The 26,405-nt window shown below is 37.3% G+C and overlaps 1 long non-coding RNA gene across 1 annotated transcript in view; it reads right to left on the reverse strand.

Moving 5' to 3' along the window:
* LOC144454399 (uncharacterized) overlaps nucleotides 1-26,405 on the reverse strand; it is a 47,673-nt gene continuing 21,268 nt past the window's right edge. Inside the window, exons 2-3 of the long non-coding RNA XR_013482751.1 lie at nucleotides 3,298-3,357; nucleotides 1-86 (exon numbers count right to left, since the gene is read on the reverse strand). This is a non-coding gene — a long non-coding RNA (uncharacterized LOC144454399). The remainder of the gene's footprint in view (nucleotides 87-3,297; nucleotides 3,358-26,405) is intronic.

Consider the following 26,405-nt stretch of genomic DNA (forward strand, 5'->3'; position numbering starts at 1 on the left):
TGAGAAAGTCACAGTATCAGTGTTCCAGGGTGAGAAGGCAGCTGTTGCATGGTGGAGACAGAAGTCCAGAGAGTCATAAGAGGAGCCTGGGAAGGAATGAAGAAGTGATCGCGTCATCTCTGAGTCTTCGGTTCACTGGAATAAGTATCCCCCTTTCCTACACTTGATCCTCACATGGCATAGACTCAAGTTCCCTCGCCATCCTGCTCTGGATACTCTCCAGTTTATCGATATCCTCCCTAACTGCAATGCCCAGAACTCAACACAATACTCGAGACAAGGGAAGGTTATTCTAGGACTATTGCCTCTCTGTTCCTGGAAATTATACCTCTCTTGATATATCCCAAGATCACATCAACTTTTTTGACTGGTGTATCACACTGCAACCCATTGAGCTTGCAGTCTGCCAAAATCCCTAGATCTTATTCGAATACCTGTCATCTAACCTTGTCACCCCCATTTTGTACTTGTGAGTTGATCTGTTTACACTACAGTTTAAAATGTTTCATTAGCCATGTTGAATTCACCTTACTGTATTCAACTCAGTGCCCTAGCCCAAGTGGCCGCCAAAGTGGAGGTCATAGTTTTCTGGAAGGCTGTGGTCAGTAATATGAGATCAAACAATTGGAGAGTGGGAATATGGGTTATATTTCACCCTTCTGGTGGTAGCTAATCATGTTCTTGCCTCTAACCAAGCATACCATCATATCTACTTCTTATAACAACACTGCCACACTTGTTCCACTCCCACAATTGTCCCTGGTGTTGGCTTCTCAAGGTAATTATAATCTAATTGAGACTGGACAGCTGAAGTTTGTACAGCTAAAATTTCCCACATACCCTATCCCACAAAAATAGTAATAACAATAACAATAATTACAGTAACAAAAAAACAAGAACAATAGCTAACCTTTATATAACACTTAAAGGTTTACAAAGCAATCTGCATATATCATTTCCTTATAACAACTCTGTGAGTTAAGTGCTATTATGTTGCCCATTTTACAGATTAAGAAACTGAGACATAGGTTAAGTGACTTGCTCAGGGTCATAAGAGCTAAATGTCTAAGTCTGGATTTTAAATTCATGTCTTCCTGGCTCCATGTCCCACACACTCTTTTGGCTATTCCATCTAGAGCACTTCCTGGCTTCTGCAAGTGGCCCTCAGCAGAAGAACTCTGTGTTCTGGAGCAGTAGATGGTAAATCAGACACTTCCACACACACACTTTTAGTTTTTTCTGTGGGAAATAGTAACTAGCACAAAGTAAGCAGACATAGATGCTTTGTGTTATGAATCACAGATCTCATTACGTTAGCCTTCCCCTCCAACCTACCCCTCTCACAAGCTTTCCTATTTCCTGGAGGGCACTCTCATCTCTCTAGTGCCATACTTTCTCGGCTTCTTCATTATTCTGACTCCTCACTCAACTGCAGCTGCTCTCTACAAAGTTACAAATGATCTCTTACTGATAAATCTCATGACATTTTCTTAATCCTCATCTTTATTGACCTCTCTGTACTATTTGACACTATTGTGTGCCCTGTTCTCCTAGCTACTCTCTCCTCTCTGGGTAGCTGAAAACAACGTATGAGTGCTAACTACAAAAACTCTCATCTCTGCACTTTAAAAAGTTAACAACTGAATTCTGTAACTTGTTTTAAAATTTTCCAAATGAAGAGCTTCAGTAGGTTTTGAACTCAGTTGTTAAAAACATAAAAATACAACACTCTCTGATTAGTTTATAAGAACAATTTCCATTAGGGAAAATAGAAATTTACTAGCTGAAATTCAACAAAAAATTTTGCATAATTTAAGTACGAGATTGCAAAATGATTATCATAATTTAATAAGTACAACCAATGATGCACTTTTCTATTGGGGTCTATATATATTTATGAGGTTATTTTTTTTTCAGCGATGCAGTCATTAAAATCAAATATTGAAATAAACTGAACTTGAAACCAGACATTCAAATCATTGTATCACATTAGACGTTGAATCAAGATTCAAAAAAACAACAATGAAGCATATTAAATTGCACTGCTCTCACCAAAATATAATGATCAATAATAGTGTTTAATGAGATCAAAAGGCTTTTATCATTAATAAATATTTTATTTTTATCTCTTCCTTTTTAGTATCTATTTTGAGTAAGTTTTATGATATACATAATTATCAATATAATAGTAGATGTATATGATATATATTTGGGATGACGCATGCTCAAATTTTTTTTACTGACAGGGTGCAAAATCAAAAACATTTAGAGCCCAGAGCTCTAATCTGTCCAGACCTTTTTGGATCCTGACTCTATCATGCACTGTGTTAGTTATATCCTCCTTGGTTTTGTGTCATTGGCAAATTATATAAGAATGCCATCTATATCTTTATTGAAGTCAGTTATTTAACAACAACATTACATAGCATAGAGTCAAGCACGTATCCCTAGAATACTCCATTAGAAGTACCGATGTATTGACATTAAATTATTCTCTTTGAGTCTAGTCATCCAATTAGGTATGGGCAGCTATGTGGCAAGTCACCTAACCCTGCTTGCCTCAGTTTCCTCATCTGTAAAATCAGCTGGAGAAGGAAATGGCAAACCACTCCAGTATCTTTGCCAAGAAAACCTCAAACAGGGTCAAGAAGAGTCAGGTACAACTGAAATGACTAAACAACAACAACAATAAATCCAATTATGGACCCATCTAACCATATTATCATCAAGCCCACATCTCCCTACCCTCTCCAAAAGAATACTGTAAGATACTTTAACAAAAATGTTCTAAAACCTAGGTAAGCTATATCTACTGCATTGTCCTCATATGCCAGTTTAGTAATGCTTTTCTTTCTTTCTTTCTTTCTTTCTTTCTTTCTTTCTTTCTTTCTTTCTTTCTTTCTTTCTTTCTTTCTTTCTTTCTTTCTTTTTTAAAGGAAACAAGGTTACTCTGGCATGATCTGTTCTTGGTGAAGCCATTCTGGCTCTTTGTGACCACAGCTTTCCTTTCCAGATCATCATCAACCATCTCTTTAATAATCTACTCTAGAATGTTCTAAGAAACAGAGGTCACACTCATTGCCCCTATCATTTGCAGATTCTGTCCTCTTGCAGTGTTTGGAATTTGCCTTCTCCAATGCTGTGTTATGCTCCCATTTCCCATGCTTCTTCAGATATTACTGATAGTGGCTCAGCAATCACACCTGCCAGTTCTTTCAGTATGTGTGCATGTAATTTGGCTAAACCCTTGAATTCATCAAGGGCAACTAAGTACGCTCTTACTATATCCTTGCTTACCTTATGTATCAGCTCCGCATTAGCCATTTCTGTCCTGTCACTTCCAGTACAAAGGTCATTCTTGACAGAAAAAACAGAAGCAAAATTGTAATTGAGCAGCTCTGCCTTTTCTTTCTAGTCAGTTATCATTGTCTTATCCACATCAGGCATTGATCCTTTTTCTCCCAGGATAACTTTAAAAAAACCCCAACCCTTTTCTTTTTCAGTTTCCTTTGGCAGCCCCAGCTCATCCTGGGCTTCAGCACTGTGGACACTTTTATAGGACTACATCATGCTCTTAGAGTCATCCTCTGATACTTGATCTTAATTCCAACATCTTTTTGTGAATTCTTTCTGCTTCTACATTGGTCTCTTCAGGCAAATCCCATTTTTCTTCCTCAGTGGAAATGGTTTCTTTTTGTGTCTCCCAAATTTATTGAGCATATCTCATTCCTCATGGGCTGACTTTTGTAGAATTTTAGTCTATGAGATTCTCCCTATCCTTCCTCTTTGAAATCTGCCTTCCCAAAATCTAGGGTACATCTCAGATTTTGCCCAGATTTTCTCTTTTTTATCACAAACTCTAGGAGAAATCATTCACATCCTCCCCAGGGTCCTGATCATTTCTATGCCCCACAATCAGTTCCTTCCCTTTAACAAGAATCAGACAAAGAATAGAATTTCTCTTTGTAGATTTCTCCATATTTTGAATGATGAAATTATCATTAAGGAAAATAAAAAAGCTATTAGCTGCTCTGTTTTTATCAGAGGGAACTTCAGCAAATATCTAGATAAGTGAAGTCCCTCATCACTTACTAGACCATACCTCTGTGTCAGACTTGTGATCTGATGCCAAACTCCTCATCTGTTTCTTCATTGCATCTAATCAGTCAACTACTATTAATTAAGCACTTACTCTGTGCAAAGCACTGAGAATACAAAAAGGAAGAGAGACAGTCCCTGTCCTCAAGGAACTTACAGTCTAATGGGGGAAGAGAGAACACATAAAATGATGCTGAAAAGGGAAGGAAGTGAGGAGACAGAGGTATTAGGCTCAGAGGCATAGTAGGAAGCCTGAAGAGGAATATAACATGTCTGATCTGGGTGTCTTCCTTAAATGGAGGTTCTGGGAAGAACCCTCTGATGAGAGTGAGAGGCCACAGGAGCAGAAAGTACTCCCAATGTGTGAAGTCCAGGGCTAAGCTGAGGTTTTAGGTAAAGATCTCATGATAGAGGAGGTCAAGAGGACAGCCTGAAGACAAATGTCCAGGCAGTCTATAGTGTACTCCAATGTCAAAAATCTCTTGTTTCTTCCATAGAACTTCACCCAAATGCTCTCCACCATACATCCTTCTTTGAGGTTCTGGATTTCCTCACATTAATATACAATGTTACTCCTTTCCCCTCCCCCCACCCCAACTCTTTTATCTAGCTTATCTCTTTTGAAGAATGCATATATTCATCTATGGCCATATTCCAGTTATGGTTTCACCCCCACCAAGTCTCAGTGATACCTACAAGATCAAATTTTCCTTCTTGCATCAGGATTTTGAGTTCCTCTTGTTTGTTACTTGAACTTTGGGCAGCTGTTTATAGACATTTGGGAGCAGGAGACTTACTACTGGCTCACTTTTTGGGGGGGGATTTTGTCACTTATAAATTTCTGGATGTTTACTATCAGTCTCATTCTTTCATTGTAGCCAAGGATTCTAAGTGGCATAAGCACCAGCTTTGGAGTCAGGAAAACCTGAGTTCTAATTCAGCCTCATATGTTTACTAGCTGTATAATCCTCAGCAAGTCACTCAACCTATGTCTTCCTCAGTTTCCTCAACTGTAAAATCAGAATCATATCAATACCTCTCTGGGGTGTTGTGAGGATCAAATGAGGTAATATTTATAAAGAGTTTGGCACAGTTCCTGGTACATATTAGACATAATAAGTCCTTGTTCTCTTTCTCTTCCCTCTGCTCTCTATGGTATCTAGATTAGGATATACAATCTATATGTATAGATATAGATATATCTATGAATAGACATATACATATATAGATAGCTATGGATATATGTGTGTGTGTGTGTGTGTATATATATATATATATATATATATATATATATATATATGTACATATTCTGCTTCTTCCCTGTTTTTTTTTTCAGTTTAATGCCCTTTTAATTAGATTTGCAAGATACCTGGTAAATGCATTTTTAACCTTTGTTAGGTGCATTCCATCAATGCCAAAGGAACCCGTCACGCTTATTTTATTTTAATTTAAGCTGTGGTGAAGATGCTCAAATCCCATTTCTCACACACCACATTCTTAGCAAGCTGTTCACTTGCCATATCAACTTTTCTCCTTTGAATCTTTTACCTTCAATGGGCAACAGCAAGAAAAAGACAGATTACACCTCACTGGTCTTCAGTTTCTTGCCCAAGACTTCATAGTCATTGGCAATACTTTCCAGGTTCCTTCAGGCATTGTCATTTGTGCCCATGGGAAGCACAGAAGTAGGTAGTTGACATCTGTTTTGATAAGTCTTAGGAGGTTCTCTGTTATGTCTTGGATATGTGCCCCAGGAAAACACTAAACCTCTCTATTATTGTTATCAAGTTAACAAATAGCTGCCTCAGTACCCCCGAGGAGGCAATCATCAACTACTACTCTCTGAGTCTTTCTCTGCCCCTTACTGGATTAGCTCTTAACTAAGAGCTGTAGTACTGCTCTATCACTCTTTATTAAACAAGCAGCTGTCTCCTCAGAGCAGCCATCTCCTTCCTCTTAAGCAGTCCTCCCTTCTACTTCAAATATGTTTTTAAGCTCTAAATATTCAGCTGCCCTTTTCTTCCTCATTCTCCTCTGTGTAACAGTCTTCCAGCCTTCCATCTTCCAATCCATCTATCAAAAAACATTAATAAACCACTTACTACGTGTCAGTAGCTATATTAAGTGGGGGAAAGGAATAAGCATCTATTAAACACCTACTACGTGCCAGGCACTGAGCTAAGTGCTTTACAAATATTATCTCATTTGATATTGAAAATAACCCTATAAAACAGGTGCTACTAATATCTCCATTTTACAGTTGAGGAAATTGAGACAGGCAGGTCAAGTTACTTGCCCAGGGTGACACAGTTAGGAAGTTTCTGAGGCTGGATTTGAATTCAGATCTTCCTCAGTCTAGGCCTAGTAGTTTATTCATTGTGCCACCTAGTTATTTAAGCAATAGAGATACAAAGAAAAGCAAAAAAGTCTCTAACCTCAAGGACCTTATATTCTAGCTTACAGTATAACATGTAAATAATTAAGCATATTCAACGTTCAACACACATCCAGAGTAGATTAGAGTAGAAGGATGTAGTAGTCAAGCAGACAAAGAAGGGTCTCTTTCAGAAGGCAGGGTTTGAGCTTATTCTTGAAGGAAGCCAGGGCAATGGCCCAGAGATGGAAGATGGGAGTATTATGTATAAAGAACAGCAAGCAGACCAGTCAGGATGGATCATAGAGAGTGCAAAAGGGAAGAAAGCATGAGAAGCCTGAAAAAGTAGCAAAGGGCGATGTTATGAAGAGCTTTAAATACCAAAGAACTTTATATCTGATCTGGAAAAAACAGGAAATCACTTGAGTTTATCAAGCAAGAGTGGTGACATGGTTAGATCTAAATACTAGTAAAATACTAGTAAAATAACTAGTAGAATTGGTCAGCTGTATGGAGGATAAAGTAGAGTGTATATGTGTGTGAGATGGGGGGAATTAAGGCAAGGATACCAATTCAGGAGATATGGCAATAGTCCATGCAAGAGGTGATGAAGGCTTGAACCACAGATGTGGCTGAGTGAGTACAGGGAAGAGGACATACATCAGAGATGATGTAAATGTAGAGAGGATATAATATGGCAACTCAGAAGCAGTCTGGTGAACCCTATAGACCCTTTCTCTGAATAATATTGTAAATGCATAAAATAAGACACAGAGGATTACAAAGGAAGTTGTGTTGAAATATAGTTACATATATATGTATATATAAATACACATATTTAAAATTCAGATTTCAGGTTAAGACCCCTGCTCTGAGCCTATGATCCTCTGAATGTTACATATAGACAACAGCTCAATCTGTGAGAATGGTCCAATTCCAATGCAATTTGTTTATTGAATTCTCAAGGATACTTTGATGTCTCAGTTCATAATATGGGGATTTTCCATCTGTTCATTTATGAAAGATAGTGAGCTTCTGACATAGCTACTTTCTACTTCATTGAGAGAAGACCGTAGCAGGAGTCACCTAAGAGATGAAGAGTCAAATAAGAAGGTGAAGAAAATCGTGTAGGTGATTTGGAGGTTCTTGGACTAATGATGTAGGCCACAGGTTGAATACAGAGAAGAAAAGTTGGGGAGGAATTGAAGGACATTTGAAGGAGAGAAATCTTGAGGCCTAGATACTGGTCCAGATAATAGAATTGAAATCAAAAGCCCTAAAGTAGAATCCTGACTCTGCTACTTATTATTTGGGTAACCTCAGGCAAATTACCTAACCTCCATTTCCAGCCTACATTTTCTCTCAGTACGTTAAACAAAAGGGTTGAAATAGATGACTTCTGAAGTCCCTTTCAGCTCTAAATCCTATGAACAGGTTGACAGACACCAGTAGACACAGACTAGGGCAGAAGCCAGGACACAAGCTAGATCCCTCACTCACTGAGTCTTCATCATCATAGAATTTAACATACAAAAGAAAGTCAGTAGGCAGGATTTTTTAGATGTTGCATTTTTATTGTTTTAGATACACCGAGAGAAAGCTGAATGATTCACACAGGCGCTTCAGAAAACCTGGAATCTCTTCACAGAAATCCTTCAAGAAGCTGTTGCATAAAACAAGCCCTTAGCTTGCCAAGTGTCTCTCCATGGTCAAAATACCATTCTCATTGACTAAGGAGTTAAATTTTCAGGAGTCTGGTGCCAAACATTCAGAACACCTAAATATAAGGTGTGCTTCTCCACCCTGTTCCCACCTGTATCTCCTTTTGGAATAAAACTCTAGTTTTAGACTTCCTGCTATTTGTCAGGGGTTACAGCAAGAGAAAAGATATACTAACGTCCTTATAACTTGAAGACAAAAATAGACATTTGCAGGTACATTTATTTTATTTTGGTAAAGAGTCAGGAATTAAACATTTGGCTAACCATGAGGGGAAATGTTTTGTTTCAAAGAACTGGAGAGTAGAAGGGCTATCCTTTCCATCTTCATAGCGTGCGAATGCTGTGTGTGTGTGTGTGTGTGTGTGTGTGTGTGTGTGTGTTTACCTTAGTGCTTAATTTAAAAGCAAACAAAAACACTTGCCAATTTTCAGGTACATCCAGTCGTGTATGGAAATCAAGCAATTATAACCTGCTTGTACATGCTTCTTTGCACTGGTATGCAAGTGTAAGTTGCATATGTAACCTAATATACCTATCAAAATCATGGAAGCATTTTTCAAACCCTTAAAGTTAATCCTGTCCCTGGCCTGAGGGACTAGGTAAAAGAGTAGCCCATCATACCTATTGGCCTCTTACCTCAAGAATGAGAATCCTGTTTGGCAGCTTAAAATAAAAATCATTTTGGAATTGTCACCTCATCATGGAATCACAGGGTGTCTCAAAAGTCTGAAGTTCTCAGCTACTAAAGTTTAAGGTGGCTAAGACTTTAAATCTAAGACTTTTGGGACATGCTGCAGTGTGGGACATCCAGATTATTGTCTTTTCAACAAAGCGAAGAAGGTGGGAATGAATGTAAGGCACCTTTCCTCCACTGAATCCATAAGCAAACAGCTTGGTGAACTAGTACCTACAGCAATGAAAACCATAAGATTAATAATCAAGGACTCTGTGGAGACTTGCCAGTGTAGATTTTTGTCCTACTTTATCAGAGAATCTTAAAGGGCAATTAAGTTTTCAAAGTCAGTAAGATCCTTGAGTTGATCAATAAAGTTGGTAATAATTCACTTCCATTATGAGGAACTGTACTAAGACCACCAAGCTATTTCCCAAAGGTTATTAAAAGACCTTTAGAACTGGGCTAAGGAAGTGCCTAAACTATCTATTTCCTTTTACCCAAATATCCTACTTCTAGTCATATATCCCAAGCAGGTCAAAGCTAGAAAGGTCCCACATTTTCCCAAAATATTTAAAGCCGCACATTTTGGAGCAGAAAAGAATTGGAAACAGATTAGATGCCCACCAGTTGGGAAACATTCAAATTGTGGTATGTGAATGTAATAGACTATTATTATATCATATTCTTTGTTACAAGGGATGGCTCTGGGAAGGAGAAGGGAAAGGTATATATTTAAAGAAATAAAAGATATAAAAAGATACAAATAACACATTTAAAAAGAAAAGAATAAACATTAAAAATAATTTTATTAGGTAGCAACAATTTTTCATGTATATTTGTATCTATGTAACATATATCTGTGTCTGTATGGGATAGAATTGACTTACATATCCATTCTCTATGGTTCTCTGCAACTTATCTATAGGCTGTGGCCTGGTTGACAAGGGCCCATAAATACCAGTCCAATCATAAGAAGGGTGGTTTTATCAAGTTGTGCTAAATCACAGGATTATAGAGCTTAGGATAATAAATATAGAGTTGGAATGGACCTCAAAGATCATACAGTCTGACCTCATTTTATAGATTTTGAGTTGAAAGGGACCTTAGAAATTATGTAGTCTAACCTCCTTTCATTTTACAAATAAGAAAACTAAGGCCCAGAGAGATCATGAATTGCTTAAGGTCACATAGGTAGTGATCTTTTTTACCTCTTCAATTCAACATTTATGAATCAACTGTGCTTTAGAGAAGGGAAGAATTTGTGACCAAACAAGAGGTAGAGAGTATTACAGGAAGTAAAATGGATGATTTTTACATTTTAATTATTTTATTTATTTTTAGTTTTCAACATTCACTTCCATAAGATTATGAGTTCTAAATTTTCTCCCCCTGCCTCCGCTCCCACCTCCCAAGACAGAATGCAACCTGATATAGGCTCTATATATACATTCACATTAAACATGTTTTTACATTAGTCATATTGTAAAGAAGAATTAAAACCAATGGGAGAAACCACAAGAAAGAAGAAACAAAACAAAAATAAGAGAGAGAAACAGAGCAAATAGTATGCTTTGATCTGCACTCAGACTCAATAGTTCTTTTTCTGGATGTGGATAGCATTTTCCCTCATGAGCCTTTCAGAGTTGTCTTAGATCCTTGCATTGCTGAGAAGAGCTAAGTCTATCAAAATAAGTCACTGCACAATGTTACTGTTACTGTGTACAATGTTCTCCTGGTTCTGCTCACTTTACTCAGCATCAGTCCATGCAAGTCTTTCCAGGCTTTTCTGAAGTTAGCCTGCTCATCATTTCTTATAGAACAATGATATTGCATTACATTCATATACCAGCGCTTGTTCAGCCATTTCCCAATTGATGGGGGTCCCCTCAATTTCCAATTCTTAGATGCAACAAAAAGAGCTGCTATAAATATTTTTGTATGTGTGAGTCCTTTTCCCATTTTTATGATCTCTTTGGGATATAGACCTAGAAGTGGTATTGTTAGGTCAAAGGGTATGCACAGTTTTACAGCCTTTTGGGCATAGTTTCAAATTGTTCTTCAGAATGGCTGAATCACTTCATAACTCTACCAACAATACATCAGTGTTCCAATTTTCCCACATCTTCTCCAACATTTGTGATTTTCCTGTTTTGTCACGTTAGCCAATCTGATGGGTGTGAGATGGTACCTCAGAGTTGTTTTGATTTGCATTTCTCTAATCAATAGTGATTTAGAGCATTTTTTTCATATGACTATATATAGCTTTAATTTCTTCATCTGAAAACTGCCTGTGCAAAAAAAGGTTTTGCACAAACAAAGACAAATGCAGCCAAGATTAGAAGGAAAGCAGAAAATTGGTGGGGGGAATTTTTACGGGAATTTTCTCTGGTAAAGGCCTCATTTCTCAACTATATAGAGAACTGAGTCAAATTTATAAGAATATGAGTCATTCCCCAATTGATAAATGGTCAAAGGATATGAACAGGCAGTTTTCAGAAGAAGAAATCGGAACTAGCTATCGTTATATAAAAATGATTTAACTCATTATTGATTAAAGACAAACTGAAACAACAGTTACCACTGTACAGCTATCATATTGAATAATATGATTGAAAAGTAAAATGACAAATGTTGGAGGGGATGTGGAAAAATTGGGACACGTGCACTCTTGATGGCACTGTGAACTGATCCAACCATTCTGGAGAACAATTTGGAATTATACACCACAGGCTATAAAACTGTGTATATCCTTTGACCCAGCAACATCACTACTAGATCTATATTCCAAAGAAATTTTTTTTCAATTTCTATTTTGCCCTCTGGTTTTAATATATCAGGGCAGTTTTCCTTGATAATTGTAGCCAAATTCCAGAGTTCCCAGGTCAAGGAGAAAATATTACAAGCTGCCAGAAAGAAACAATTCAAGTACTGTGGAAACACAATCAGGATAACAAAAGATTTAGCAGTTTCTACATTAAAGGACCACAGGGCATGGAATATAATATTCCAGAGGGCAAAGGAGATAGGATTACAACCAAGAATCACCTAGCCAGCAAAACTGAGTATAATCCTCCAGGAGGAAAAATGGTCATTCAGTGAAATAGAGGACTTTCAAGCATTCTTGATGAAAAGACCAGAGCTGAGTAGAAAATTTAACTTTCAAATATAAGACTCAAGAGGAACATGAAGAAAGTAAACATGAAAGAGAAATCATAAGAGATTTATTAAGGTTGAACTGTTAACATTCCTGCATGGAAAGATGATATTTATAACTCATGAGACCTTTGTCAAATATTAGGGTAGTTGGAGGAAAAAATTTGTATGTATGTGTAGATAGCTAGATAGATAGGTGGCACAAGGTGAATTGAAGATTAAGGGGTCATATCTGGAGAATAAAATTAAGGGATGAGACAGGATTATACTCGAAGAAGAAAAGGAGAGGTAGAATGGGGTAAATTATCTTACAAAAAATATAAAACACAGAAAAGAAAATGCTCTTACAATGGAGGGGAAATGGGGGAAGGTGAGAGGGAATGAGTGAATCTTGTTCTCATAGGATTTGGCTTAAGGAGGGAATAACATACACATTCAATTGGGTATGGAAATCTGTCTTACCCTATGGGAAAATAGGGGAAGAAGGGGACAAGAGAGCAGGGGGATGATAGAGAGAAGGGCAGATTTGGAAAGGGGGTAATCAGAAGCAAATACTTCTGAGGAGGGACAGGGTCAAAAGAAAGAATAGAATAAATAGGAGGGCAGGATAGGATTAAAGGAAATAGAGTTAGTTTTTTACAACATGTCTCCTGTGGAAGTGTTTTGCATAACTGCACATGTATAACCTATACTGAGTGGCTTGCCTTTTCAATGAGGGTGGGCAGGGAGGGAGGAAGGGAGAAAATTTGAAACCTAAAGTTTTAAAAACATATGTTTAAAAAAAATGTTTTCACATGCTACTGGGAAATAAGAAATACAGGAAATGGGGTACAGAAGTCTATCCTGCCCTATAGGAAAATAGAAGGGGAAGGGGATAAGATAAGGGGAGGAGAGATAGAAGAGAGGACAGACTAGGGGAAGGGATATTCAGAATGCATGCCATCTTGGGGTGGGGGGAGGGGTGAGATGGGGTGAAAATTTGGAAATCAAAATCTTGTGGAAGTAAATATCGAAAACTAAAAATAAATAAATTTATATTTTTAAAAAACGAAAATAAAGGATGAACAATAATTCCAAAAAAAAAAAGAAAAATTTTTTTAAAAAGGAAAAGGACCTATATGTACAAAAATATAGCAGTTATTTTTGTGGTAGCAAAGAATTAGAAATTGAGGGGATGCTCATCAATTGAGGAATGGCTGCACGAGCTGTGGTATACAATTGTGATGGAATATTTATTGTGCTATAAGAAATGCTAAGCAGGATGCTTTGAGAAAAATCTGGAAAGATTTATATGAATAGATGCAAAGTGAAATGAGAAAAACCAAAGAAACACAGTATATAGTATCAGCAATACTGTATAGTGCTCAACTCTGAATGACTGTTCTCAGCAATACAACGATCTAAGACAATTCTGAAAGACTTAGGATAAATTCTATCCATCTCCAGAGAAAAAATTGATGGAGTCTGAATGCAAATCAAAGCATACTTTTTGAAAACTTTATTTTTCTTGGGTTTTTTGGGGGGGGATTTTTGTTTTCTTTTGCAACATGGCTAATATGGAAATAACGTTTTGCGTGACTGCACATGTATAATCTACATCGAACTGCTTGCCTTCTCAAGGAGGGGGAAGGGGCAGGAGGTAGAGAATTGGGAATTTGAAATTTTACAAAATGAATGTTAAAAATTATTTTTACAATTGGAAATTGGAAAAATATAATTTTTTTGAAAAGCAAGTAAAGTCTAAAGTGTGACCGTGTCAGCATACTCCTAAAGAAGCTTCCTTTAGTGCTACTTCCTAACAAGGCCTATTCTGATTCCCTAGTTGCCAAAGCCCTCTACATCTAAATTACTTTGTACTTACTTTATTTGTATTTTTTCTTTATCTGTGTACATATTGTTTCCCTCTCTCACCCCAAATAGAATGTAAGCTCTCTGAGAGCTGGGAATGTCATTGTTATTGTTGTCATTGTTGCTATTTTTGGCTTTGTATTTGAAAAACTTAGATGATGCCTGACATATAGAAGGCAAGCAGTAGACATATATCTTAAAAGAATAACAAAGCCTCCGCTATATGCCAGCCACTAGGGATACAAAGGGAAAATAATGAAACAGTTGATCCTCTCAAGGAAGTTCCATTCCAGAGGGCATAATGGATAGAGTGCTGGATTTAGAGTCAGGAAGAACTGAGTCTGAATCCTGCTTTGGGTCTTTACTAATAACTATATAACTCTGGGCAAGTTGCTTAACCTCTCACTCAGTTTCCTCATCTGTAAGATGAGGGTAATAATAGTACCTTCTTTTCAGCTGTTGTGAGGATAAAATAATTTCTATGTGTTCTGTAAAGCTTATAGTGCTTTGTAAGTGCTATTATTACTAAGAGAGACAACATGAGCATAAATAAATATGTACAAAATGAATGCAAAGTTATTTGGGGGAGGCACTAAGAGCTGGTGAAGTTCAGGGAAGGCCTCAGAAGGGGTAATAATTTGGGCTAAACTTTGAAAGAAAGCTAGGGTTCTAAGAGGCAAAGGTTAGGAGGGATGAATACATGAATCCCACTCTTCCCCCAGGATTACTGACTTTCTCTCACACCCACTTATACTCAGCACACATTCCATCCAACTTCCTCCTACACCTAGGAACATAAAAATATTGTTCAATCATACCTAAATAAAACTTATCCTACCAATAATAGAAGGACAAGATAGCTCCCTCAGTAAGAGACTGGAGGATAAATAGATTAGATAGACAGACAGACAGACAGATAGATTGATAGATTGATAGATATTATATATGTATGTGCGTGTATAAATTTCTTAAGCAGTGGAGCAAAACCAAGTTCGGGGAAAACCTCAAGAACTTTGTGGGAAGGGAATGAATACAGTATGATAAAATTGCAACAAACATTTAGTAAGTGCTTACTTTGTGCAAATCACTGGTTTAGGCACTGAGAAAAATACAAAGATGGCAGTCTCTGTCCTCATGGAGTTCATAGTATGGTAGAAGGATAAGATAACAATACATAGAGCTATAATACAGTAGTATTGAAAGTAGGCTGAGGCAGATATCCATCCCTATCCCAGCACAGAAAACATCTCAAATGCATAGTGGAAGTGGAACTCACAGAACTTCATGAACAAATAAAATTCTTCATAGACCCATGGGAACTCACTACAGCTTGAGCTAAGACATGTCACCATGACTGAATGATTAGACTGCCTACTGGGCCACTTCCTTTCTTAGAGGGAATGTCTTGTAATATAATAGAATGGCTCCCTAATGAGTAACATTGATGGGTTCCTCAAGATGATTGTGGAAAATTATGATGGTACCCCCTACAATACAAGAAACAGTCAGCCACCAGTTTGCTTGCCTCAGGAAGGAGCAAGGAACCATGGGGACATGTTTCCAACATCATTGTGAACATCATCATTCTTCACACCCATCTCTAATACTTCATATTCCATCCAGCTCTCTACCCTACTAATCTCCTTACTACATTCTAGCGGACACAAGTACAAGAAGCAAGACAATCTCTAACTTCCAAGAGCTTACATTGTGAAGGAAGAATACAACACAAATAGGCAATTATTGCCAGGGAGGGGTGATTTGGTCTGAGAACTTAACAAAGATTATAAGTGGATTCAGGGCAATTGATTGACAGTTCTCTCCCAAGACAGCAAGTGTTGATTATTTTATTATTGTTCTCAAAGCTAGAGGTAGAAAAACAGTAGAGTAAGAATGAAGTGGAAGTAGTAACTCCTCTCTGAGCTTAGTAACTTTCACATATTTTTGCTACTGTCTCCTATCTTATGTGTCCTACTCCCTGCCTATCTAATATATGCCCCAACAATTCCATACATCTCCCTTGAATCAACATTTCTCCAGCTTGGTATCTACACATGTTTCAGAGCACAGGAACTGTCACCAATCTACTGAAATTTCTCCAAAGTATTCCCAGAGATACCAGAATAGAAGGGTACATTCAGTGAGTTCATATGATATTTCTACTTATCTCCTATGTATACCCTTACCAACTATTCATAATAGAGACCAACACATGCAATGCTGCAAAATTGTCAAAGATAACAAAAGACAAGAATAATTAAAGTTGGTGGGATTATGGAAAGACTGGGCATACTGATTGGTGGAACTGTGAATTGCTCTAATCATTCTGGAAAGTGATTTTGAATGATGCTAAAAAAGTAATTAAAATGTTCATATCCTTTAACCAAGAGATTCCACAAAAAAGACAACATACACATCAAAATATTTATAGCAACCTTCTTTTTTTTTGTGGTAGCAAGGAATTAGCAACAATGTAGATACCCATCAACTAGAAAATGGTGAAACAAGTTATGGTACAGAAATATGATGGAATACTGTGTATATGATGAATATGGAGAAACATAGAAAGACATATAAACTGATCCAAAGTGAAATAAACAAAATCAGTAAAACCATAGTCAAAATGACACAAAAATAGAAATATGTATTAATACATAATAAAATATATAGAAATTGAAAGGACAATTATAAAACAATTGAAAATAAACATTGCAAAATTACTAAGAACAAATTTGGCCCCAAAGAAGAGATATAAAAAGACACCTCCCCCACTCCTTTGCAGAATTGATGGGGAGGTCATAGATTTGGAACAGTAAATATGGTGTCAGAATTTTTCCAGTTATTGATAAATGTTGCTGATTTTTTTCTTCTTTCTCTTTTTCTTTTTTGTTAAAATTCTTTGTTATAAGGGATGGCTCTCTGGGAGGAAAAAGGGAGAATACAAGAGGGAATTTAGGTGACATAAAAACAAAAGATATTAAAAATATGTATTTTTTTAAAAAACTGAATACTGTAAATTATAATCACCAGGCTTGTCTCAAAAGAAGTGATAGGAAGAGAGATATCTCCACATAGTTTTCTCACAGAGATGGGTGGCCATGGGCGTGGAACACTGAATATACCATCAGACTTTGTTGAAATGTTGGTTAGGTTTGTAGAACATTTTTTCCCCTTAATTCTTCTTTTAAAATTATTTATTATAAAGGACTGCTCTCAGGGAGGGGTAGATGCAGGGATACAATGAGAAATGGAGGTTGTATAAAAATTCCAGAAGATATTAATAAAATTAATTTTTGAAAAACATACCCAATGTTACAGTGATGGTGGGGTGAATCCTCTGAAAGCACTCCCTCCCCCATGATTTTGCCTTCTCCCACAAATCGACCTCAGCAAACAAAAGCTAGATTGCTTGGTAGGGAGATCTCCTTAGAAGAAAGGACATATCTGGGACAAGAAGTTAGCACCTTGAAGGAGCAAGCATCATCTTTTATATCAACTATAAAAAATCTACAGTATCTTCAGACTGCTGAGTGAGCTCAATCAAGATTAAAGCCAATGAATACCTACGTACAGACACAGGCACACAAGCACATAGACACAGAACATGGTGTCCTAAATGTGACTTAGTGCAATTTCAAACTTTAATAGCTTAAAGCTACTCTAAGACTTTTGGAATGCTCTGTGTATATATGTATACATATGTATGAATATATACACATATATGCACAAAAATATATATGAAATATACCCACACATATATTTAACTAGATTTACTTTATTTATTAATATTAATGTTTATTACTGACTAGATAACATTGCCATTTGGCACATTACAAGATAGCATAGCAATCAGTGGTCAGATATACTGTTGTACAAATCAGAATTCAGATATCCATTAGGTCCTCAGCAGGTGCTAATAAAGTTCACAGCTCCCCATTCTTGGTCAGACCCAATAAATCCAGTCACTACCTGAAACTGGGCCCAGTTGTTTGCACTCTAAGCTGATATGATTCTGGTGCCTGAGGAAGAGTCAAGATGTGATGGGTTCCTGTGCTTCCTTTCATGTCTGCACATACCTCCTCCCTCTGAAAGTCCCAAAGAGTGGTGACCACCTCTACTTTAAGTTTCTAGTTACTGGTCGTATAAGCCTATTCAAAATTTTACATGACATCACTTGGGAGTTTTGGTGGTTACCATGCTTACTAGTGGGTCCAGTTCTAAAAGGTGTTTGATTAAGCCAAGAAAACTTAGTAAAATTGGCAAGTTTCTTGTGACTCCTGCTGACTATCCCTAACTTCTAGATAGTGGTAATACTAAGCTTTGTCCCAGACGTCATGGACCTTATTCTGGTGATCATAAACATCCTAATCAAAATGCATCACAGATTTAGAGCTGAAATGAACCAGCCATCAAGTCCAACTCTTGTTTTACAGACGAGGAAACTGAAAAGCACAAAGAGTGACTTAGTCAGGGGTCATATTAAGTACCTGAGGCAGGATTTGAACACGGGTGTCCCTGATTCCAATTTCAACACTCTATCCAGTAGTATTTGTTATTCCATGCAAGAACTTCCGCTGCCACTTCATTCTACCTTTTCCTAAAACAAATTATCTAGTTTTATGGCACTTCCCAACCTATCTTTTACTCTGATTGGGGGCCCTAGCTTATCTCATATGTTTTGAACTACATTATTCTGTGCCCTATAGGTAAGAATTAATTCTTCATACCATGTTGCCCATAATCTTACTGACAAAGAACACTAGGTACTCAAATAGTATTGCAGCTGCTACACATGACATTCCCCAAACTAATGGTTCATTCCATTTCCCACAGATGAATTCCATTAAAATTACTTGATTTATTTATCCCCTGAAAATACTCCCTTTAATGCAAACTTTGGTTTCCATTCCAGATATTTCCTGACACTCACACCTCTGGCTGTGGTTCTAACCAGTGACAACTGTCTAAGGAAGATGGAGGTTGCTCTGACTGATTAGCCCCACCCCTAATGAATGGGGAGCCAAAGCAGCCCATATGTGGGTAGCTGACCTACATCACAATCAGGAAGTCCTTCCCAGTCAGAGTTCAAGCCCAGTTGGAGTCCCAAACTTGCAAACTGACAGACCTTCTAGGAAAGTTGCTGACTAGAATAAGTCCTTTCCCAATTATGCAGGTAGTAATTCCCATTCCTGGAAAGGTTACAGGCATGAAGAAATAAGATGGATATGCATACACAAACTAGACAAGTCATCCACCAATGATTGCCCCATCAAACAGCAAGTCAGAGATCCAGAAAGATGTTCTAGGTAGAGGTCTGGCATCTAAGCATACATTTGCAGTGTCTACAGCTAAACAGGCAGGGGAGAGTATGGTTAACAACACTGCCATAAAATGATATTATCTTAGGATGATTCATTTCAAGAAGTAAATAGTCATTAGTTGAAGTTCTATCTGTATTCCTACATTCTTGTTGTTTTCCTGGCTTTGCTTTGTATATTCCACTTTTCTTACCTTCTTTCTCCTTCATCCCACCCTAGGCTTTGGTCCCACTGTTACTGAATTCATTCCATGTTCTCCTGTTTAGCTCCCTGGATTGTTACCTTGTGGACTGGTGGCTTTGATTTCTAATAGTTACCAGTTGCTTTCTTTGATCCTTAAGAATGGGCTGCTGTGATCTGAGGGCTGTTCTTTTCTATAGGCATATTAACTTTCTCCTTGTATATAATATCCTCAATAATCCCTGAGAAAAGCTACCACACTTCTCATGTCATCAACACAAATGTTGTGGCCCCCAGTTGACTATGGTAAGAGTGGAGGTGGAGAGAAAGACTGCAAGCCAGGTCAGTTGTGTCCAATTCTATCGTGTATGTATATATGCTTATTTATATGTACACTGGCTAAATTTAGAACAGTTGCTTGGAGAAGGTGTCGCTATACCACAATATTCCTCTCCTGGACTAAAGACTTCTTGAAAATAGTGACTATATATATGCATGTATATGTATATATCTATATAGAGAGACATATACATACTACACATATATATATATGCACATACGCGTATGTGTATATAACATGGAATATATATCATATGGTCACATACATATACATACATTGCAGCAGTTTTTTCATATCTATAACTACATTTTATTTCAATTAAATGTTATTGATGTCTTATTTTTTACACTATCAATTTCCCCCAGCATCCCTGCCCACCCCTCCTAGAGAACGATCTCATATAATAAATAGTGTTTTTGAAGGTGAAAAAGAGGAAAAATCAGCATAACTGATCAATACTTTGAAAAAGTCTCAAAAGATGTGCAATGTGCAATACTTGTGGACTGCCCACATCTGCAAAGGGGTAGGTTGGGAGTGTTTTCTCATATCCCTTCTTTTGAGCCATGTTTGTTTGTTTTTTAAATAATGCAACATTCACTTTTGATTTGTGTGAGTATTTTTGTGCATATGCATGTTTGTGGGTTTTTTCCCATTTACACTGTTGTAGTCATTGTGTATATTGTTTTCTTGCCTCTGTAGCAGGAGTTCTTAATCTTTTTTGCATCATGGATCCCTTTGATAGTCATGGGACTTCTCAGAATAATGATTTTAAATTATTGAAGAAAATGCTAAATTTAAATTAGATGTTAGTAAAAATAAAGGTGTAATTTTCCCATTCAAGTTTATAGACCCCTTTGAGATCTCTCCTGGGACACCAGGTCAAGGGTGGCAGGGATATCAGGCTAAGATCCCTGATCCTCTGTAACACTGCATAGCTACCACTACCACTAGGGTTCAAGGTCATCACAGAATCATAAGATTACTGAGTTAAAAGGTATCTTAGATGCTTTCAAGTCCAATCCTTACCTAAAACATGAATTTCATCTATAAAGTGGCCATCCATCTTGGCCAGTTGAAATGAAGAGAAAATCTCTGTCTCTCAACATTGCCATTACATTTTCTTTTTTTATATTTTTAATATTTTTATTAATTTATTTTGATTTATCAACAATTACTTCCATAAGCTTTTGAGTTTTAAATTCTTCTCCCCCTCCCTCTTTACCTTCCTCCCCAAGACAGCACGCAATCTAATATAGGCTATACATATACATTCTTATTAAATATATTTTCACATTAGTGATGTAAGTAAGAATTAGAGCTAATAGGAGAAACCACCAGAAAGAGGAAACAAAACACAACAGAAGAAAAAAATAGCAAATAGTATGCTTTGATCTGCATTCAAACTCCATAGTTCTTTCTTTGGATGTGGATAGCATTTTCCACCATGAGGCTTTTGGAAATGTCTTAGATCCTCGTATTGCTGAGAGGGGTTAAGTCTATCAAAGTCAGTCATCACTCAATGTGGCTGTTACTGTATACAGCGTTCTCCTGGTTCTGCTCATGTCACTCAACATTAAACCATACAAGTCTTTCCAGGTTTATCTGAAGTCTGCCTGTTCATCATTTCTTATAGTACAATAGTATTCCATTAAATTCATATATCACATTCACAATTATTATAACTATCTGTGTCTTTCTCTTCATCCTTCCCCCCAACTCCGTTTATGCTTTTCTTTCTCCTTTTCCTTCCTCACTAATGTTTTGCTTTTGACCACCACCTCGCTCAGTCCCACCTCCCTTCTATCAGCCTCCTCCCTTTTCTTTCCCTTTTTCCTCCTACTGCCCATATGGCATGTTAGATTTCTATACCTGATTATGTTATTCCCTTCTTAAGCCAGATCTGATGAGAATAAGGTTCAAACAATGCTCATCTCCCTCCCTTCTTTCCTTCTGCTGTAATAGGTTTTTGTGCCTTTTCCTGTGATGTAATTTACCCTTGTCTGACTCCTCCTTTCCTTTTCTCTCAGTACATTTTCTTAGATCAGATTAATTCACTGACTTGGATCCATTTAACCCACTTGATTAGTTTTTTTCATCATTACATCAAAGTCAATTTATACCCACCCCTTTTATGTATACCCCTTTAACATGGTGGAACAACAATACAGTTCTCAAGAGTTACAAGTGTCATCTTCCCTTGTAGGGATGTAAAGAGTTTGCCCTTATTAATAACATGTTACTTTCTGTCCCGTTCACCTTTTTATGTCTCTCTTGAGTCTTGTAGTTGAAGATCAAATTTTCTGTTGATCTATGGTCTTTTTATCAGGAAAATATGGAAGTCTCTTATTTTGTTGAATATCCATCTCCTCCCCTGGAAGATCATGCTCATTTTCGCTGGGTAGTTGATCCTTGGTTGTAATTTAAGCTGCTTTGCCTTACAGAATATCATATTCCACGCCCTATGGTCTTTTAATGTCAAAGCTGCAAGGTCCTGTATAATCCTGATTGCGGTTCTTATGATATTTAAATTGTTTCTTTCTGGCTGTATGAAGTATTTTCTCTTTGACCTGGTAATTTTGGAATTTGGCTACTATATTCCTTTGCGTTTTCAATTTGGGATCTCTTTCAGGAAGTGATCAGTGGATTTTTTCTATGGCTATTTTACCCTCTGGTTCTAGGACCTCAGGGCAGTTTTCCTTTATGATTTCCTGAAAGATACTGTCCAGGCTCTTTTTTTCATCGTGATTTTCAGGTAGACCAATAATTTTTAAATTGTCTCTCCTGGATCGATTTTCCAGGTCAGTTGTTTTACCAATGAGATATTTTACATTTTCATCTATTTTTTCATTCTTTTGTTTTTGTTTGACTGATTCTTGCTCTCTCGTAGAGTCATTAGTTTCCATTTGTTCAATTCCAATTTTTAACAAATTGTTTTCTTCTATTAGATTTTGTACCTCCTTCACCATTTGGCCAATTATATTTTTTAGGGATTTGTTTTCTTCAGTGTACTTTTTTTCTAGTTGGCCAACTGTATTTTTTAGGGACTTGTTTTCTTCAGTGTACTTTTTTTCCCCCAGTTGGCCAATTGCATTTTTTAAGGACATGTTTTCTACAGTTATTTTTTGTCCTTCCTTTTCCAAGCAACTGACTCTTTCTTGCATACCTCTCATTTCTTTTCCCATTTTTTTCTTCTGCCTCTCTCATTTGACCTTTAAAATCCTTCTTGAGCTCTTCTAAGAAGGCTTTTTGGGCTTCAGACCAGTTCATATTCCCTTTTGAGGTTCCAGATGTGTGTTTGTTGACAATGTTGTCCTCTTCAGAATTTCTGCCTTGATCTTCACTCTTCCCATAATAAGAATCTATCATACATTTCTTTTTGCTCATGGTGTTTGCTTATTTCCTGGCCTTTAAATGGATTGGGCTTTCCTGCTGGGGAGCAGAGGGCACTGACCTTCTTGTGTTGGGAGCCTAGGGCCTGGTCAATGGCTTTGTGTGCTGGGGTCTCCAATGTATTGCCATTATATTTTCAACAAGCTCTGACATATTTCTCTGTAGTCTTCTCTTCTCAGAGGAGCCATCCCCAACTTTCAACAGTGGACTGAGCAGACCCTCATTACCATTTGGCAATTCTACACAGTACACTGGCATATACAGTAAATGCTTATTAAACGCGTTTCCTTGTCTTGCTTTATCAATTCTCTAATTCCCCATAATGATCATTTCAAGCCCAGTTCTCTCTCCTCAAACCCCCAATACCAGTGACATCACTTACCTATACCTGCAATAGATAAGCTCACTCTTCATGAAAAAGAACCAGGACACCTGACATTAGATCTTCAACTTCCCTATACCACTGCTCAAAACTTAAAAAAAAAAAACCAACTTTGAAAAACTTTTTTTAAAAAAATGAAGATATTGAAAAGTCATCTCTGATTATTTTCTTCTACTTCTGAAGATAAAAGTATCTCTATTGCTTTTCATTGATGCCCTATGTCATTGATCCCATCTCATCCCAACTCCTTCAAAACCTAGTTTTATCAATCAGTCCTTAAAATGTACCTTCAGTGTTTATCTTTTCAGTACAGGAAGCTCTTTCCTTTTCCAGCTCATTTTACAGATGAGGAACTGAGGTAAACATAGTTAAGTGACTTGCCCAGGGTCACATGGCTAGTAAGTATCTGAGGCCAAATTTGAACTCAGGAAGAGGAATCTTTCTGACTCCAGGCTCGACACTCAACCCACTACTCCACCTTGAGAACTCACATAGGGCAAGCACTCACATGGTGGTCAGAAGAAGTGATACAAGGACACTCACAAGTTCTCTCTTAAGAACTTTGGAATTGATCGTATGACATGGGAGATACTGGCACAGCATGGAATGTCCTCATCAGAGAAGGGGCTGTGCTCTCTGAGCAAAAAAGAAGTGAAATAGCTCAAAAGAAATGCGAGATGCATAAGGTTAGAAAACCCACCCCAAATGTTCGCATGGACTATTTGTGCCTGACCTGTGATAGAGCATTCCAAGCTCATATTGGTCTGATCAGCAATAGTCAGATGCATTGAACTTGACTCTAACTTAGTGACGTCATTTGGTCCCCTGCAAGAACAAAGGACAACAGCCATCTTTTCAGTGGCTTCTTATCTCCCTACAACTATGCACAGGTCTCCTCAAACTAAAGTGACCACCAATTTTCTATCTGCTTTAATCTCATCTTTTTCTTCCCTTTCATCCCCAAACTTTAAAAAAGAAAAAAAAGAATATACAAGCAATGCTTCTACTTCCTCATCACTCACTTCTCAAATCCTTGTAAACTGACTTCCCATTCTACCATATAACTGAAACAGCCTTCTCAGAGGTCACCAATAATTGTCTTATCGCCATATTCAAAATTTTTTTCTCTATCTTCATTCTCTTTGACTTATTTGTAGCATTTCACACAGCTGGTCCCCCTTTCCTTCTGGATATCCTCTCTTCCTTGAGTTCCAGAAGACTACACTCTTTTGATTTTCTACTTCTACCTTGTTTGGCTCCCCTTTTCTTTATATCCCCTTCACTCAAAGTTTGGTTCTTGGCCTTTTTTTGTTCTCTCTCTATATACTTTGACCTTGGTGTTCAGGTCTAAACCAGGCCAATTCAGTGGTTCAAACTGAGGAATGGAATAAAATGAAACTCTCATAGACATATTAACACTTAATAAAAAGAAGCTTACTTAAAATTTTAAAAAAAGGTGATTCAGTAATGGTATAATCCTGGTTTAGGTGGATGGAGCTTTCCTCTGCCTTCATATTTGTTGAGTAGTGGCAGCAATGGGTCAGAAAAATGTCAATTCAAACAGCAGGAATGATTCTGTGAAACCTGAGGAGTGATTCTTCTACTTAGGCTGGTTCTTTTATGCCCCAGTTGACCAGAAAACCATGTCAATGGCTTCAGCCTTAGGCCTCCAAACCAATTAAGTCTGGGGACAATTTCTCTGAAGTCTAGAGAAATGAACTCAACTTACATGAAGCAAATATTGCTCATGTCATGCTTGGTACTCTGCTTCAGTATCCGGGGATTCTCTAAGCAGCTGATTCTCAGATTTATACCTTTAGCCCTGATCATTCTTCTAAGATCCAGACCCATATCTCCAACTGCCTGAACTCATACATCTTCACCTAGGTGCACCACCAGCATCTTAAATTAAACGTGTCCAAAATCACATTATTTTCTTTTCCCTAAACTTCCCTAAATTCACTGTCCTGAATTCTCTGTTTCTATCATTGGCCCCATCTTTTTTCAAGTCAGTTGTTTAAAGTATTGGTGCCTTCTTTGACTCTTCCTTCCCCTTCACTTCCCATATCAATTCAGACATGAAATGCTGTTAATGCCATCTTCACAATATTTCTCTTATCTGTTTCAAATTATCCTTCTTTCTGCTTCCACCACTACAAGCACATAATTACTATCCCACTGGACAGCTGCAATAGCTTTCCACTAGGTTTTTCCATTTCCATTCTTTTCCTTCTTTCAATTCCTATTTCACACAGCTGTCAAAATTATCTTCCTTATTCATAGATAGGATCATGTCATCCTTCTGTTCAAAACATTTCAATGACTTCCTTATACCTACTGAAACCAGTTTGTGACATTAGCCCAATGGGATAGCTAATTTGCTGGATGACAGAATCAGAATAAACACCTTAACACAACAGAATGATGGGCCAAATTTAACATGATGAAATTACACACAAATACACATATATGTATGTATAGACAGAGATAGATAGAGATGGGTTGGTGTTTATAGATACATATTTAAAACCTTATACACTTTTTTTTTTACAATATCAGCTTTGCAAAATACAAAATGGGGGAGCTGTAGCAAGAGAACATTTTGGGTCACATGACCTAGTCCTAATAAAATCAACTTCAGTAGTATTATAAGATCCAAATGAAGGACACTGATAACAGCCTCAATGAATTCTGTAATAGAAAGACCTCATCGGAGGTAAATTCTTGGCATTATATTTTAAGAGGCTAAATAAGCCTGAGTGCTCCCAGAAAGAGAATGACAGAGATGGGGAAGGGATTTGAAACCCCCCATAGAAGAAGTATTTGAAAGAAGTGGGAGGTTTTAGTGGGGAGAAAAAATGACGTAGGGTGAACATTGCATCTATCTTCAAAAATCTGAAAGCTGTCATGTAGATGAGAAACTAG

Source organism: Phascolarctos cinereus, unplaced genomic scaffold, assembly GCF_003287225.1.
Source record: "Phascolarctos cinereus isolate Bilbo 61053 unplaced genomic scaffold, phaCin_HiC Scaffold_1;HRSCAF=81, whole genome shotgun sequence".
NCBI lineage: Eukaryota > Metazoa > Chordata > Mammalia > Diprotodontia > Phascolarctidae > Phascolarctos > Phascolarctos cinereus.